At 42.3% G+C, this 8084-nt stretch overlaps 1 protein-coding gene and 1 long non-coding RNA gene across 5 annotated transcripts in view; one reads left to right on the top strand and one right to left on the bottom strand.

The window, feature by feature from the left end:
* LOC147016873 (uncharacterized) overlaps nt 1-4023 on the top strand; it is a 65491-nt gene extending 61468 nt beyond the window's left edge. The window contains exons 2-5 of one of the 4 annotated variants that reach the window (XR_015049225.1): nt 308-347; nt 1143-1230; nt 1623-1703; nt 2870-4023. This is a non-coding gene — a long non-coding RNA (uncharacterized LOC147016873). Of the gene's footprint in view, nt 1-307; nt 390-1142; nt 1231-1622; nt 1704-2869 lie in introns of all 4 variants that reach the window. The other 3 variants (XR_015049224.1, XR_015049226.1, XR_015049227.1) reach the window with 3 other exon arrangements.
* Nucleotides 1-4216, bottom strand: part of LOC147016871 (ELAV-like protein 2) — a 211260-nt gene extending 207044 nt beyond the window's left edge. The window contains exon 1 of the mRNA XM_085846005.1: nt 4017-4216. The gene's annotated coding sequence lies outside the window, so the exon portion shown is untranslated. The remainder of the gene's footprint in view (nt 1-4016) is intronic.
* Between the last annotated feature and the right edge of the window lie 3868 nt (nt 4217-8084).

Below are 8084 nucleotides of genomic sequence, written 5' to 3' on the forward strand. Positions count from 1 at the left end.
AATGGGATTGAACAGAGTGAGGGAGTTTATTCCAAAGGTGGGGAAAAAGAGGAATGAAAGAGTGAAGGTGAGCAGTGATGCCTTGGATGAACTCCGTGTTTAGGTGTATAAATAGCTTATCATGGAATTTCATGGGGCACACCGACAGGAAGTAAAATTATTAAAACCATAAAATATTCAGTCAATTCTGTCTAACATATGATTACCTTTTTTAACAGTCACTACTGTTGTTTAACACAAAAGTGAAATAAATTTGGAGGAAATCTGATGTCCTTGAGGCATTCTATGATTATCGTGTCGCCCTCAGACAAACGGATCCGAGCCGTCTTGACGTGTCAGGCCTCGAGGTGGGCTGCGAGCTATGCTACAATGATCTTTAGCTAGTAAAGGTGCTTAAATGAGTCTTTATGCGTGAATGATGTATCCCATTGCCTGTCTCATTTTTCTAGCCGACTGTATTATGTGTGGGTTGTTTACAACTTCTTGATTGTATATTATATGGGGCCTCGTATGTGATTTTGCCTGGCCATGGCTTCAAGTGTGACAGACGATATTGTCCATGACACCCTTATGGCCAATTGTGGCCTTTAATAGATGGATAACCCATTCATAACGGTCACTTATGGCATTGTTTAATATTCACCTGACAGAAATTTGGAGAAAATTGGATTGCACATGGGTGATGTGTCGGTCGCTGATCCATCACCAACTGGAAATAAAAATAGGGGCAATAGCCCTGGGCACGTACCTGGTAGTGGCTAGATAAGATAGCCAGGGAACCACTGGTAGGTATGGATGACCCACAAAATATGTAACCAAGAAGAAAGTGAATACCTTAGGATTTATTGATTTTTTTTATGCCGTGAACAAACTTTGGTACATCATGGATGATAAAGGTTGTGGTCAACTTTCATCAAAATTATGTGTGTGGTTTTGGAGAAGAAAGCAAATACATATTTTGGGGGGCAACCCCCTGTAGAACCCCAAAGACTCCAATTTTTTTTTTAATGTCGTGAACAAACTTTAGTACATCATGGGTGATGAAGGTGGTGGTCAAGTTTCATCGGAATTGCATGTGTAGTTTCTGAGAAGAAAGCAAATGCATATTTTGGGGGGCAACCCCTCCCCCTCCCCCCCCACAGACCCTCTTGGACCCCAATTTTTTTATGGTGTGACCAATCTTTGGTACATCACGGGTGATGAAGGTGGTGGTCAAGTTTCATCGGAATTGTGAGTGTAGTCTCTGAGAATAAAGCAAATACCTATTTTGGGGGGAAATCCCCCTGTACATCCCATTAGGCCCTGGTATGTATGTATGTATATATATATATATATATATATATATATATATATATATATATATATATATATATATATATATATATATATATATATATGGTGTGAACAATCTTTGTTACATCATGGGTGATGAAGGTGGTGGTGAAGTTTCATCGGAATTGTGGGTGTAGTTTCTGAGAAGAAAGCAAATACCTATTTTGGGGGACAACCCTCCCGTAAACCCCATAGACCCGGATATTTTTAATGGTGTGAACAAACTTTGGTACATCACGGGTGATGAAGGTTGTGGTAAAATTTCATCGAAATCGTATTTGTCGTTTCAGAGAAGAAGTTGCAAGTATTTGTAGATGGACGGACGGATGGATAACGCGCCATCCCCTAAACTCCCCGGAATTACATTCCAGGTGAGCTAAAAATTATACAGGCATGATACGGATTGTAAAATGTTTAGCTTTGTGTAGATGTGATATTGAAGGAAAAATGTTTATCCTCATTTTATGATGACGTGATGGTTTAGCGTTCTGGAGACGTGATATTTTAAAATGTTTTGTTTAATGAAGATATGATATAATTTGCAGGTTTATGGAGATGTGATCTGGAAGTTAAAATATTTAGCCTTGCGGAGACATGATATTGAAAAATGTTTGGCTTCATGGAGATGTGAAATGCTTTAATGGAATGTAAAGTGTTCAGCTTTATGTTGATGCCATATGGAATGGACAATGTTTAGGTTCATGGAGACGTAACATATAATTGAAAATAATGATGTGATGATGCCTTATCAAGATAATGATTTGTTATGATGATGATATCAAGATGAGGACAATATGAAAAAGATGCCTTATGAAGATGATGATTCCTTATGATGATGACTGTATGATGACGATATCAAAATGATGATGCCTTATCAAGATGATTCTTAATGATGATGATATGAAAATGATGATATCAAGATGATGACATCAAGATGATTCTGTATGATGATGACAATATGAAAATAATGATATCAAGATGATGATTCCTCATGATGATGACATCAAGATGATGATTCTTTATGATGACAATATCAAGATGATTCCTTATGATATGAAAATGATATCAAGATGATGATTCCTTATGATGATGACATCAAGATGATGATTCTGTATGATGACAATATCAAGATGATTCCTTATTATGACGATATGAAAATGATATCAAGATGATTCCTTATGATGATATCATAATGATGATTCCATATGATGATGCCTTATCAAGATATGATTGTTTTTAGCATCATAGAGATCTACAAAATGGTTAATTTTTCCGATAAGGAGAGGAGAAATCTTTTGCCAGGACAGTACAATAAACCACCACCCAAGAGGAGCAGCACCAACACCTTAAGTGTATGCCATGATGAGGTGGATTTGCAAAAGTGTACATAAGCACACAGTGTTGGGATGACTTTTTAAATTTTTTTTTAAAGTTAGGTTTCTTCCTCAAAATGCAAAAAGCCCATCGATAAATATTACGCAGCAACAATATCCAGGTACCATCACCCCAGTCATCCGACAGGGCTGGTGCTTTACAGATGCGATTACCGACAACACGTCGGAGCCGCCCCAGCGCGAGGTGCTGATTGGCCGAAGCGTGCGCGCGACACTCGAGTCGCAACACACCAACGATGGGCAGCACGTCACACAATACAGCAATAACATCATGACAATACGAAACAATTAACATTTAACCAATGTGCTGTTTTTTTTTGCGAATTGCAATACACAATGTATGTATGTATGTATGTATGTATGTATGTATGTATGTATGTATGTATGTATGTATGTATACAGTAAATAGGTTGTCATGTAAAATAAGCTTCACACTGAGAATATTTTTCTTTTTCCCCAATTGTATGAAAGTCATGAATTATATACTGACAATATCAAATGAACTCGGGTATATTATTTTATAATCACTGTATTAACAGCTCCCTGCTGTGGCTACGCCCTTGCGCACAAAGCGCCTTCATTTGACAGAAGTTAAAGGCGGTGTCGGACAGGGAAACCCCAGCCCATGTGACTGCTCGCTACAGATGGACAAATTGCAAGTTGCACGTGGGCACAGCGACGCGAACACGTCGTGACGATGATCACATGCCATGCTTTGGAGAATCAGGGGGATTAAATCGATCAGCACACCACATTGTACAACAACAATTAGTGCTTTTCTCACCGGCAAAGCTTTGGTGTTGGTCGAAGTTGCACTTGTCACGCCCGTTGGACAACTGTTGTCCGCACAATTACCGCTGTTTGACTTTTGTCTATATCGCTGCAGGGATCTCAATCACCGCTCAGGTGTCCATTCAAGCGCTATGAAGGGCGAGTCATCCGTTAGATGGTGTGCACTGTGCTCGCAAGGACCTGAGCCATCATTCATTCACACGTCCTGCACCGTGAGAGCAATGACCTCGGTGATCAACGAGGTCTCCCGCACGATGCCTAGCAAGCACCTAGGCCATTATTGAGACCTCTTTCTCCCTGATTGGAAGGGTAGGGGCCTCGGTCATCGTTTCGATGTGCTGCCTGCACTGTGCTAGCGAAAAGCTCAATGATCGTTTTGATGTGCTGCACTCTTCCAGTGCCGCATGTGATCAGCACGAACACCTTAAGAAAACGAATCCAATTAAGAGAGGTATACACAAGGTGGAAGGTGTAGTGGCTCCGAATGCCTTTACGTACCTGGACGGGCAGGATAGGGGCAGCGACGGCTGTGACAGCGAAATGCTCTCTTTGCCTGACAGTGTCGGGACGCGCGACAAACAGGGAGCTGTAGGGTGAAGGTCGGACGCTGGGAGAAGAGGACGAGAGAGATGTAGGGAGAGGAGAGCTGGAGGATCGGGTGGGGGGGAATACAGAGGGAGGTTTAGGGCGTTGGTCGTGGTGCAGATGTAAGAGAGGAGGTGGGGAGTTAGAGTGGAAAGGAAGAGGGAGCTGGAGGGGGGGGGGAGGGAGCAGGATGGAGCGGGTCGATGTTGAAATTTGAGTCTCGGGGATGGATAGGCGGAGAATATTCAGGCAGGAATATGGGGGATGGGGAAAGCAGCTTTGACATGTGGGTGAAGAGCCAGGGAGTGTAGAAGGAGGTGAGTGTGATTGCCGATGTGTGCATGTCAGGGAATCTGAGATTTTGAGGGGACAGGTTAGAGAGGGTGAGCGTGTCCCCGAGCACGTGACGTCCCCGATGATTGATGAGCGTGAGGGTCTCTTCCCTCGCGCAGGTATAATTTGCTGCAGCTCTCCCTTTCGGTTTCAGATACTTGTCAATCACGAATTCTCTGTCTCTCTCTATATGTCTGTCACTTCGATGGACCGTTTCTATCGAGCATGCTCTCCAGAGAGTTCAATGCCAAAGCAGTTGACGAAGGGTTGATTATTTGAGTTTTTGTCACCTGGTTTAGTATATATTATATCTATATATCTTACACGCATGTTGTCCTAGACCGTGGAGGTATACACACTCGCCTCGAAGCTTTCTAACCTGGGCTCCAGCTATAAACTGCCGTCCTGGTGTTTCACGGGCAGGGTGATTCATCTCTGTGTGTGCCGTCCCTCGGATGGACGTTAAACTTGGCGTCCTGTCTGCCAGCATTAGTTGGTGAACGTCAAAGATCCCACGGTGTCCTTCGTAAAGCGTAGGCAAGCCATCGCCGGCACCTTGAACAAATTACAAATTCCTCCCCTAACTACCCCTGGAAAGGCAATGGCAAACCACCCAGTGCAACCTACTTGTCAAGAAAGTGCTTTGGCATCACCGACGCTCTCGAGCAAGGTGGGTCCACGGTTCTCTCTCCCTCTCGCTCCCTTGTTGTTTTTTTGTTATTGATGAAGAGACATTTTGATTTGTTCTTCACAAACCTGTTCCAACTCATCTGTTGCCGAGGGTGAACCAGCAAGATGGCATCTGAGTGCGATTCCGCGCACGTGAACCGATTGTGTAGTTTCGGGAATGCAGTTAACAACGATTTCTCTCTTTGATTCGTTCCCTCGCTCGTCAACCTACGACGTACACCGAATGGATGTTCACTGACAAGTTGTCAGATGATGGACCCTGATCGTTTGTGAGTCCTTGTCGGTTCACAAAGGCAATGTTGTCCTCTCTGATGCGTTGTCCGACCTGGATTTGTACCATTAGCCCACATTCGCAATTCGCTTCATGAACGATTTATAACAAAGCAAAGCAAGTGAACTGATCTACATTGCTTTCTTTGTGTTGGCTGATTAAGGTTTAGAAAGCAACACTCATCAACGTCATCATGTTACGTCGGTTTGCCCATCATTATTATAATACCAATTTGTTATTTGTTTTTTGTTTACATCACACCAGGTATAATTTGGCTGCTTGTGTGTTTCTTTGTTTTCCTTCTCTGCACGCCTGAACCGCTGGACTGAATGAGTTGAAAATTGCTGCTTGTACTTGGGGTGTTGGTTGTAGGTGATAAAATAAACATCATAGCCCCCCAATTCTCTGGATGTCGATCTGTATCGCATAGTGACACCTGGTTAAATACATCATAGATATATCATATATATGTCATAGATACTGTACGTCATAGACATCATAAAGAACCGGGGAGTTTTAACAAGCCCTCAAAGACTGGTTCTTCGCTCGTATCATAGACATCATAAATACGTCATGGACATCAGAGACACGCCATAGATATCATTAAGAAGTGGAAGGTTTAACCCGTCCTTAAGGACTTTGCCAATATATATTACTACGAGGGTATAATGGACAAGGACAGGACCAGAGGCCATGGCGTTAGAGTAAATAAGATGAGAGTTGGGCCAATATGGTAATGTAGGGGTATTTTGTCAGAGAGTACTAAATGCATGGAACGGTCTCGCTAATGGTAAGGTCGTGGAAGCAGAAACAGGAGATAGATTTGAACCAAAATGATACAGGTACAATTAGGTAGCAGTCGAAGAATTGGGGATGAAGTACATGGATATCGACGAGACCGCAAGCTTAGGAATGGATGATTATGTATACGACTTGTAGTGATTGTGATGCCTGTGAGAGGATATCATGAAAAACTGGATGTGCTGTCATTGGTTGTTCATCTCTCAACCTCTGACCCTCTTCATTTTTAGCTCGCCTGTTCGAAGAACAGAGAGCTGTAGCGATACCCCCGGCGTGAGTGTCAGCGTCAGCGTGAGCGTGAAAATGTTAAAGTTTTTGGTGCAAGTTATTTAGAAGCTTGCCATTCATTTAATATGTGTACGAGGATGCTGATATTTGGCATGGAGGTTCCGTTGGGGTATATTATTGGTGTACTGAAGTTGAAATTAAAAAAATAATTTCAAATGTTTTAAATTTTTGACCTGTTTTGAACTTAACTTTTTGTAGCACATCAACGTTAAAGTTTTTGGTGCAAGTTATTTAGAAGCTTGCCATTCATTTAATATGTGTACTAGGATGCTGATATTTGGCATGGAGGTTCCTTTGGGGTATACTATTGGTGTAGTGAAGTTGAAATTAACAAATTATTTTAAATTTTTTTAGCTCGCCTGTTCGAAGAACAGAGAGCTATAGCGATATCCCCGGCGTGAGCATCAGCGTGAGCGTGAGCGTGAAAATGTTAAAGTTTTTGGGGCAAGTTATTTCCTTTCTCATGTTTTTTCTACCACACTATTTTTTACTGATTACAATATACAAATACATATATTGCTTTAAATTTATTTGGATCAGACTTCACTGCAATGCTTTACAAAAAATATTATAAGACTTGTCTTTTAAAAACGATAAATGTGTAAACAGGCGAGCGTTGGGTGGCTTTGACACCAACTTTCTGGTTATACTACCACTACCACAACAACTACTACTACTACTACTACTATAGCACCCTGATGGTGTTGACCCAGTGGCTGTCCCACTGTTCTCTCCATTCTAACACCCCTCCCCCCCCCCACCCCATCTCCCCCAATGAAATGAACTTGATAAACTGAACGATATGATTAATGTGTTGATAAAGTACAGGCATGTTGGACCAAATGTCCTCCTGTGTCAAAACTCCTTGTGTTCCAAATATCATCCTTGAAATGGAATATGCAATTGGACTGTTCAAAAAGTTATTGGAACGAGGGAGGTCCTGTCGGTACATGAAACACCGCCTTTTACTTCCATCCTCTAAGTAAGTATCTCATTCCGAGAACTTTCTGAACGGTCCTCGTGTTTGTGAGAATGAAATACAAAGTTAATGGGAACACAATTCTATCCTATTATATAAAATATAAGGCAGTTATGTGTACGTATGTATGACTGTGTGTATTTATGTATTGTTACTGGCTTGCCGGCCATGTCACAAGGGTCTCCTTGGATGCACTTCTCAACCTTTGACCCTGAAGCCGACGAGCCGCATATAACTCCGCGCCATGATGGGTCGCTAAGCAACTAGGGATGATGTATGAGACAATTCATTTAGGTAGGGTCCTGGCATCCAATTTCCACGTTACCTTCCCAGCAAATGAATCCCCCCAGTGAGGTAACCATGCGTGCTCTCGACGCTCCCCTCCTACAAATCGAAAACGGCCGAGCAGAACCGTAAGTGGGAGGTCTGCTCATCTCTAACCGTAACAAAAGCACAAGGAAAAACTCCCATCTATGATTTACACACGAGTATCTTAACCAATGGAGAAAGAGATAATCGGGCAGGTTGGGAAACGATGGTCATGTTAACAAACAAGCACGTACACACAAACAGTGCAGTGTCACAAAGGAGAGCCTTAACCCTTCAACAAACAAGCCCC

This window comes from Eptatretus burgeri, chromosome 11 (assembly GCF_056783735.1).
Source record: "Eptatretus burgeri isolate ZD-2024b chromosome 11, Ebu_testis_v1, whole genome shotgun sequence".
NCBI lineage: Eukaryota > Metazoa > Chordata > Myxini > Myxiniformes > Myxinidae > Eptatretus > Eptatretus burgeri.